Source organism: Dysidea avara, chromosome 12 (genome assembly GCF_963678975.1).
Source record: "Dysidea avara chromosome 12, odDysAvar1.4, whole genome shotgun sequence".
NCBI lineage: Eukaryota > Metazoa > Porifera > Demospongiae > Dictyoceratida > Dysideidae > Dysidea > Dysidea avara.
In genome coordinates, this window is record NC_089283.1 from 8,009,448 (window position 1) to 8,018,538 (window position 9,091).

Below are 9,091 nucleotides of genomic sequence, written 5' to 3' on the forward strand. Positions count from 1 at the left end.
ATGGTGACACAATTAGTACACACATAAAGTATCCACTATAGCTGTCACAACAATGGATTAAATATATCACACCTAATAGAAGTGAATACTTGATTATCTGACCTTCGACTATCACTTACTTACAGTAGATGTGTCTGTTCTATTAGAGTATTTCGTCTAAGGCGTTCATTCCATTAGAGTAACTCTGTATAAAAATAGGATTTGATTATCTGAACATGTCTTGGTACCTAGGGGTCAGGAAGCACTGTACGAGTAATTTCTTTACAGCTGTCAGCCATGCAGGCATTATTTAGACAGTAAAGGACAATAAGTTTTCAAGCACAACTACCTTATAAATCATGGAGTAATAAAAGTACTTCTGCAAATTTACCATTGGATAAAATAGCAAATAACTTGCACTAAATCTACTACACTAACACTAATGTAGCCTTCAGGTGTGAGGATACAGCTAGCATATTGAGGTGAGCATACACTCTATGTACAGCAAAATACAATTGGCTACACTCCAGCAAAAAGAATATACCATTTTCTTAAAGAGGGTGATATCAATAACATGTAGCCATCAACAAAAATTAGTTGTGTAAAGGTGCTTTACAATACACACACTGGTGCTATTGTAATATACACCTAAATGCAAAACTTCAATCATGTCTTTTGTTGTTGCTGTTACCCTTGAATGCTCACAGTCAAATTGTTCATCATTAAACATAGATCAGTCATCTCACAAGATCACCATAGTACGGACTCATTGTTCCACACCTCATTTAGACGAGAAGTAAATCATTCACAATAACAATGTGAATCCACCTACAAATTAAGAACACTACACTCAATCATAGATCACCACACAAAATCATCACCACATAATAAAGTAGTGAATCATTATCTAATATAATATACCTATAATGTACATAAAAACAGCAACATTTCTGTAGTACAAGGAACATCTGAGTGGCAAATTAGGGAAAAATATTACTTTATATTGTGAATTGTGATGCAATTCAGTCTTAAACTTGAAGTCACTTGATATTACAACAATAAAATAACAAACACATAATTATCATGCTTTTGTATGTCTTCCTTTAATACTTAATAAGGTAAAGACAGATGGCTGATCAATTCAAATCACATTTTTTAATTTTTATAGTAATCTCACTTAAAATTGTCAACCATTACAACATGTTTCGGTAGTGCATTCCAATGTTCAATTATTATTTTTTAGAAAATAATTATTTCTTCACAAATTTTCATGCACTGCATGCTTGTACAATTGAATGTCAATGGGAAATGGTGGATCTGGTAAGCTGTAAGGATTGGTGCATGTTACCATTCAATTTTTGATATGTGCATGGCTCTCTAAATTTTCTGTATACTAAGGTGGGTGGTTGTAATCTTTCATAACGATGAAAGTCACTAACTAGTTTTGAAGCTCTGTGTTTAAGTGATTCAACTCTGTTAATGTCACCCTAATAATGAGGCCCATAGATTACAGCAGCATAGTCGTAGAACTGAAAGTTATCTCCAATACAACAAATATCATAGCGTCCAAGGACCAAAACATCTCTTTATTAAACCCATCAAAAGCACAACTGCTTGTTCACACATATATAATACTCCTGTAAAACTATCCACGACAGCGATCAACCAAGAGATCAACACTGTGATGTTAATTTCTACTGACTTAAAAGAGGCAATCAAGTGGCTTGTATTAGCAAAACAGTAAATTAAGCTTTGTCCCCTTTTCCTGAGATGAAATCAAGGTTGATCAAATATCTTGATCACAGTCACAGATGGTTTTACAGAACCATACATAGGTAGTGAGACTAGTGACCATCCCTTGTTCAGTTATAACTGGTAAAGCAGATAAGTTAACAAATGTCAGAATTTTTTAAAATTTAAACTCAACACATTCGGCAGAGCCGTTCTTCCATGAGAGAATTCGTAACACCTATAGTGACACACACACACACAAGCACACGCACGCACAGATTTGATTTATTGTTTAAACTCAATGCAATCGGCTTAAGCTGTTCTTCCTTGCAGGAGGTACAAACAGTTATGCACCTATCAATGTCAAGCCCCACCTACCCCAGGTCGGGCAGAGGTGGGGACTGTTGGGGATTTGCAAATGCGAGAATGCAAAATCCCCAACCCTGGGGACAACTTAGAGTTACGAATCCCCTACTAATTATCCCGGGAATCACAACAGTATGGAAAAGTACGGATATTCGTGTTGCAAATGCCCCTACCCTGGGGACGAGCTTGGGTGACAAATCCCCACCTGCTTCCCGACCTGGGGTAGGTGGGGCGTGACATTGATAGGTACATTACATAGCACAAAAACGAGACACACACACACACATAGTGGTGTCACAAGAATAAAACACAAGCTGCTTCACACTCACATAATCAGTTTCACCAATACCTGTGAATAGCTCTGTGCTGCCAGATAATGCGAGACGCCACTGACAAATCAGTTCATAATGATGACGCAGCCAGCAAGGCAGCCAGTGAGAGAAACAAGGTAGAACAGTCCTTCTGAAAAAATGGCAGGAGAAACTAAGAGTTCTTCAATTTTTTCGCCCTTCTTTTCTAGCGGCTGCCAGCCTGGCTGAGAGCACGACGTTGTTGGCACTACTAACTAGTCTTGAACATGTCAGTATCCAGGATACGTACACAACATTATCCGGAAAAAAATATTTCGTGAAAATTTTCTAAGTCCAAAGTGTGCCCAAAAAAAAAATTCGCCCGATCCGAGCACGCATTCGTGTTTTATGGCGGATTTTGCGAAGTGACAAAATGAAGAAGAAGTAGAAGAAAAAAACGAAGAAATTAAAACGAAATTTTATTCGCTCGTATCTCGGAAATGGCTGGAGCGATTTTCTTCAAATTTGGTATGTAGACTCCCCTTGCTGGCCGGTACCTCTCTAGCAAATTTGGTTTCAATCGGATAAGGGATCACAGAGCTACATAGGTGTGAAAATTGCATTTTCTTTCTTCCTGTTAATATACTCACGGGTGGCACGCCGGCTTCTTTAGTCAAGTGGCTTAGCAGCATTAAAATGCATTATTGTTACAGAGCGGATAAAAGCACCAAATTTTTTTTAGAACTTCTGTAAACCATACTAATGGGTTTTAGCCTAGGAGCCCTCACCAAATCATTAATATTCACCTGATTTTCCAATTTGAATTTTTATAAATTAGCAATTTATACTACTATTGTATGATTTGTATTCCATCAGCTGTAAATTAAATATACTACAGTAAAAGCATGTTTCTTCTCCAGAACATATGTTTTGAATGGCTTCAGACAACAAAACACGATGTTTATTAAAATAGAAAAACAATTAAAAGGTGGTGTTAATCTCTGTATTGCTTTCTCAAAGTGTGTATTAAAAGGAAAATTGAGCCATGTGTTTTGGGGAGTTGTAATTGTTTAAAGAGTGTCAGATTTCTTTATAATCTGTTGTGTCAAATATTCTTCTGGTGAGTTCCTAATGTCTTACTTTTATTAGAATAAGTACAGTATGCATTGCTTGGTAGATGACAACATGCATTTCCAAACAATATGGAGCTAGATTGGAAAAAGTGTATCATTTGCCAACAGGAAACTGTTGAGCCTTTGAAATGCCCATTGCAGGGTCCAGGAACAAGTGAAGATAAATCAGAAGCCTACAGATCCTTTCTGGCCAATGTAGAGCAGTTTCAGGCCATTGGCGCACTTCCAACGAATATCTATTTTGAAAAAGACAGTTCTGCTAATTTTTTATCACACAGTGCATCTTGGCATAAAAGTTGCCATTTGAAGTAAAAAGGCAATGAAAAGAAAATCTTGCATGGATGAGCATGAGTATGAAAGAAGAACTAATAAAAGACAGGCAATTGATATGGATGTTTGCTTGTTTTGTCAGAAAGGAAATGAGGAAGACGATCTTCATCAGGTTCTAACATTTGATGCAGACACAAATATACGAACCATGATTACTGAACTACAGGATACTATCCTTCTTTCTCGAATTGATGGAGGAGACCTAATTGCAAAAGAAACTAAGTATCACTTGAAATGCTTGGTTAATTTAAGAAATCGTTTCAGAAGCCATACCAGAAGGTTAAGCCAGCAACATCAAAACATAGATGAAAAATTGCATGAGTCAAGAACATTTGTAGAACTAACGAACTACATTGAAAAAACTGTAGATTCTGGAACTCTCATATTCAAGCTTTCTGAAATACACTCCCTCTATGTGAATTGTCTTGAAGATCTAGGTATTAACAAACTGGTCAACAAAACCAGACTGAAAGATACTTTGTTGCAGCATTTTCCAGAAGCACAAGAGCAGCATGATGGCTAAACACCATTATTGTTTTCAAGGAAGGAATGAAAAATATGTTAAAGGAAGCCCTTAAGAAACGAGACTTCTAGAAGATGCTGCGATACTTGCTAAAGCAGCAGTGATAGTCCGGAATGACATTTTTAACCACCATTGTGTTAGAATCACTGGTGCATTTCTGCAAGAATATTCTTTGCTCTCCAGCCTTAAATCACTTGTTTCACTAATATTAAATGGTCCCAACTTGAAAGATCAGGACAGACATGAAACACAAGCTTGTCTTACTGCTGCCCAAGTTCCACTGTACAATGTAAAAAGGAAATCACCCTCTAGAAATTATGTGAAAACAAGGCATACTCTGTAGTGAGAGCCACCTATCCCAGTATATATTGGCTTGAATATTCATCAAATTACCAGAAGTAAGAAGCTTATTGGTCAATTATATCAGATGATGGGTGTCAGCATTCCATATGACAGAGTTATGGAACTTGAAGAATGGATTGCCACCTCTGTCTGTGAACAATTTGAAAAAGATGGTGTTGTAACTCCTACTGGTCTTTGGAAAGGTTTATTTACTGTTTGCGCACAGGATAATATAGACCACAACCCTAGCTCAACCACTGCTGTCAATGCCTTTTATGGCACTGAAATCACTCTTTTCCAATTTCCAACTAAGGCGAACCCTGGTGAAAGCAGACCTCCTGTAACAATACCACCTTCTGGACCCAAGCAGCACTTCCTACCTGATAATTATGCCATGGTCCCAGCTGTAGCTCTGACGGCAAGTGCTATTGATGTACCAATGCATCTGAACAGTAATACAGAACCGCTTCAAACCTACAGTAGACTGCAGAAAAAAGTTAACGTTTCGTAATTTTAATTACGCTGTAGTAGCGTAATTACAAAGCGTAATTACGAATTATGCTCTATTGGTAACTATGAGTATATCAAGACACACGGTAGTGTGTCGTGCGGCCCAAGAAGCCGGCGCGTAACACCCGTGAGTATATTGACAGGAAGAAAGAAAACGCAATTTTCGCACCTCCGTAGCTCTGTGCTTCCTTGATGAAACAAGACGATTTTTGCTGTGGACATGCCCCCCAACTGCAGCACTCTACATTCCAAATTTGAGCGAAATCGCTTCGCGCGTTCCCGAGATATGCGACTTCAAAAATTGGCTGAGTTTCTTCGTTTTTTTTCTTCTTCTTCTTCTTCTTCTTCTTATTTTTCTTTTTCTTGTCGCACACTTACAAAAACTGCTATAAAACTCGAACGCGTTATCCGATTGCCTTGAAATTTGGCACACAGAAGGGGGGTATAAAGGCGCATCTCGGTACCAACTTTGGCTGGAATACCATAAACAGACAAAGAGTTATGAGCGATTATGCACGAAAAATAACACCAATATGTTGTCACGCCTACAGGGTAAACCGCGTATGGGAAGAAGCTGAAAATCGGTGGGTGAATAGGTTAACTATTGAACCTCAAACCTTTTGTGGTTTGAAAGAAATCGAGCTAAAAACCAGGAAGATACAGCGAAAAAATCAACAGTGTGTAACAATTACGCAATCGAGATTAGCAAATTTTTAATATTTTTATTTTATTATTATTATTATTATTATGCTTGCCACGCCTACCAGGTAAACCGCTTGGGGTAATGCTTTCAAAATCGCTGTACAGATGGAGTTATCATCTTAGAAAGGCTCTTCAATGGTGTAGAAGAATCAGACTTAAATCCACGGAGTTATAACACGAAATCCAACTTGGTGTAGCAAGTGCGAGATCGAGATACTCTAATAGAGCAGTCATCCTAATAGAGCAGTCACCCTGAACAGAATTAAAGAGATCAGTTAGAAATAAGTAACCTGTATAGAGATCAGCTACAAACAAATCACCCTGTAGAGAGTTCAGCTACAAACAATTCACCCTGTTAAAACATCAGTTAGAAGAAGATTTCTTGTAGAGAGTTCAAATACAAACAAATCACCCTGTTGAAAGATCAGCTAGAAGATGTCACCTTGTAGATAGTTCAGTTACAAAGAAACCACCATGTAGAGAATTCAGCTACAAACTAGTGACCCTGTAGATACATCAGCTAGAAGAAGTTACCTTGTAGAGAGTTCAGCTACAAAGAAACCATTCTGTAAAGAGCTCAGCTGCAAACAAATCACCTATACAGAATTCAGCTACAAACAAATCACCCTGTAGAGAGATCAGCTAGAAGAAGTTACCTTGTAGATAGTTCAGCTACAAACAAATCATCCTGTAGAGAGATCAGCTAGAAGAAGTTACCTTGTAGATAGTTCAGCTACAAACAATTCACCCTGTACAGAGCTCAGTTAAAAGAGGTTTCCTTGTAAAAAGTTCAGCTACAAACAAATCACCCTGTAGAGAGATAAGTAAGAAGAAGTTACCTTGTAGATCGTTCTGCTACAAACAATTCACCCTGTAAAGAGATCAGCTAGAAGAAGTTACCTTGTAGAGAGTTCAGCTACAAAGAAACCATCATGTAGAGAATTCAGCCGCAAACAAATCATGTATAGAGAGTTCAGCTACAAACAAATCTCCCTGTAGAGAGATCAGCTAGAAGAAGTTTCCTTGTAGAGAGTTCTGCTACAAACAAATCACCCTGTAGAAAGATCAGCTAGAAGAAATCACCTTGTAGAGAGTTCAGCTTCAAAGAAACAATCATGTGAGAGTTCAGGTACAAACAAATTGTCCTGTAGAGAGATCAGCTAGAAGAAGTTACCTTGTAGAGAGTTCAGCTACAAAGAAACCATCATGTAGATAGTTCAGGTACAAACAAATCACCCTGTAGAAAGATCAGCTATAGAAGAAATCACCTTGTAGAGAGTTCAGCTACAAAGAATCTATCGTGTAGAGAGTTTAACTACAAACAAATCACCCTGTAGAAAGATCAGCTATAGAAGAAATCACCTTGTAGAGAGTTCAGCTACAAAGAAACCATCATGTAGAGAGTTCAGCTACAAACAAATCGGCCTGTAGAGAGATCAGCTAGAAGAAATTACCTTGTAGAGAGTTCAGCTACAAAGAAACAATCATGTAGAGAGTTCAGCTGCAAACAAATCACCTGTAGAGAGTTCAGCTAGAAACAAGTCACCCTGTAGAGAGATCAGCTAGAAACAAGTCACCTTGTAGAGAGTTCAGCTAGAAGAAGTAACATTGTAGAGCTACAAAGAAGCTACCATGTAGAGTTCAGCTGCAAACAAATCACCCTGTAGAGAACTCAGCTACAAACAAATCGCCCTGTAGAAAGATTAGCTAGAAGAAGTTACTTTATAGGGAGTTCAGCTATGAACAGATCACCCTGTAGAGAGTTCAGCTACAAACAAATCACCCTGTAGAGAGTTAAGTTACAAAGAAACCACCATGTAGAGAGTTCAGCTGCAAAAAAAATCAATCACTCTGTAGAGAGTTCAGCTAGAAGAAGTCACCTTGTAGAGAGTTAAGCTGCAAATAAATCACCCTGTAGAGAATTCAGCTACAAACAAATCACCCTGTAGAAAGATCAGCTAGAAGAAGTTACCTTGTAGAGAGTTCAGCTACAAAGAAACCACCATGTAGAGAGTTCAGCTGCAAACAAATCACCTGTAGAGAATTCAGCTAGAAACAAGTCACCCTGTAGAGAGATCAGCTAGAAACAAGTCACCCTGTAGAGAGTTCAGCTAGAAGAAGTCACATTGTAGAGAGTTCAGCTACAAAGAAACTACCACGTAGAGAATCCAGCTGCAAACAAATCATCCTGTAGAGAGTTCAGCTAGAAGAAGTCACCTTTTAGAGAGTTCAGCTACAAAGCAACCACCATGTAAAGAGTTCAGCTGCAAAAAACTCAATCACCTTGTAGAAAGATCGGCTAGAAGAAGTTACCTTGTAGAGAGTTCAGCTACAAAGAAACCACCATGTAGAGAGTTCAGCTGCAAACAAATCACCTGTAGAGAGTTCAGCTAGAAACAAGTCACCCTGTAGAGAGTTCAGCTAGAAGAAGTCACATTGTAGAGAGTTCAGCTACAATGAAACTCCCATGTAGAGAGTTCAGCTGCAAACAAATCACCCTGTAGAGAACTCAGCTACAAACAAATATGCAGTGAAAAAGATCAGCTAGAAGAAGTTACCTTGTAGAGAGTTCAGCTACAACGAAACCACCATGTAGAGAGTTCACAAACAAATCACCTGTAGAGAGTTCAGCTAGAAACAAGTCACCCTGTAGAGAGATCAGCTAGAAACAAGTCACCTTGTAGAGAGTTCAGCTAGAAGAAGTCACATTGTAGAGAGTTCAGCTACAAAGAAACCACCATTTAGAGAGTTCAGCTGCAAACAAATCACCCAGTAGAAAGTTCAGCTATGAACAGATCACCCTGTTGAGAGTTCAGTTAGAAACAAGGAATCCTGTAGAGAAATCACCTAGAAGTATCACCTTGTAGAGTTCAGCTACAAACAAATCACCTGTAGAGAGTTCAGCTACAAACAAATCACCCTGTAGAGAGATCAGCTAGAAGAAGTTACCTTGTAGGGATTTCAGCTACAAACAAATCACCCTGTAGAGAGTTCAGCTACAAAGAAACTATTCTGTAAAGAGCTCAGCTGCAAACAAATCACTTGTACAGAATTCAGCTACAAACAAATCGCCCTGTAGAGAGATCAGCTAGAAGAAATTACCTTGTAGATAGTTCAGCTACAAACAAATCACCCTGTAGAAAGATCAGTTAGAAGAACTTACCTTGGAGAAAGTTCAGCTACAA

At 38.3% G+C, this 9,091-nt stretch overlaps 1 long non-coding RNA gene across 2 annotated transcripts; it reads right to left on the reverse strand.

Moving 5' to 3' along the window:
* Window positions 1-549: 549 nt before the first annotated feature.
* LOC136240813 (uncharacterized) lies at window positions 550-2,745 on the reverse strand. Of its 2 annotated transcripts, none has more exons than XR_010693987.1 (2): window positions 2,426-2,745; window positions 550-807 (listed from the first exon to the last, which is right to left on the reverse strand). It is a non-coding gene; the product is annotated as an uncharacterized lncRNA (long non-coding RNA). The 2 variants fall into 2 exon arrangements; XR_010693986.1 differs by having other exon boundaries at window positions 2,406-2,745.
* Window positions 2,746-9,091: the final 6,346 nt, after the last annotated feature.